The following is a 771-nucleotide window of genomic DNA, read 5'->3' as shown; positions in this document are numbered from 1 at the left end:
GAAAGGGGAAAGGGGAAAGGGGAAAGGGGAAAGGGGAAAGGGGAAAGGGGAAAGGGGAAAGGAAAAGATGCTTGCCTGGGAGCATGAACAATAGTAATTAGAAAAAAAAACAACACCACATTATCAAACACAAAGCTAATTCTAGAGGAAAGGATTTTTCTCATAAAATAAATATAATACTTTTCCCAGAACAATATACAGCACACAAATAGTAAATTGAAAGCTGGCTTTAGAGTGGTTTAGTTAACAGAAAGGTAAGACATTAATAGCAAGCAGCTACTGAAATATTTCAGTATCTCACATATTTTCATTAGTATGATGTAGTAAATGAACTTGCCTAATTTCAAGTAAAAGATAAAACTGTGCCTCATCTCAGAAGCCTCATAGACAAAACATAGTGTTTCTAACTTGATTCACCTATTTCCTCTTCAAAAAATATTGCTATATGAAATAAGTCATCATACATTTGTATTCTAACAATGTCTATCATCAAATTTGGACAAGAAGCAGCTCTGCCCTTTCTTACATAAATCCAGTCAGGCAAAGATTTAGTTTCATTGAATTGGGCCTGTAAGCAGTCTAAACACAATCAAAGCATTGATACACTTTCATTGGTTTAAAGGTGATTTTTTGGGCCTTTTTTGTTGTTGGTTTTTGTAACCACTAGCAGCTGTTTCTACCAGTTCGTCACAGTGATGCTTCCTAGGATGCAAATATGAACTGATGCAAGTATGATCAGGCTGAGAATTTTACAGCTGACTAAACGGGGAG

The sequence above is a fragment of the Chaetura pelagica genome, unplaced genomic scaffold (assembly GCF_000747805.2).
Source record: "Chaetura pelagica isolate M959 unplaced genomic scaffold, ChaPel_1.0 scaffold356, whole genome shotgun sequence".
NCBI classification, from domain to species: Eukaryota; Metazoa; Chordata; class Aves; order Apodiformes; family Apodidae; genus Chaetura; species Chaetura pelagica.
Note: the sequence above shows the minus strand (reverse complement) of the source record.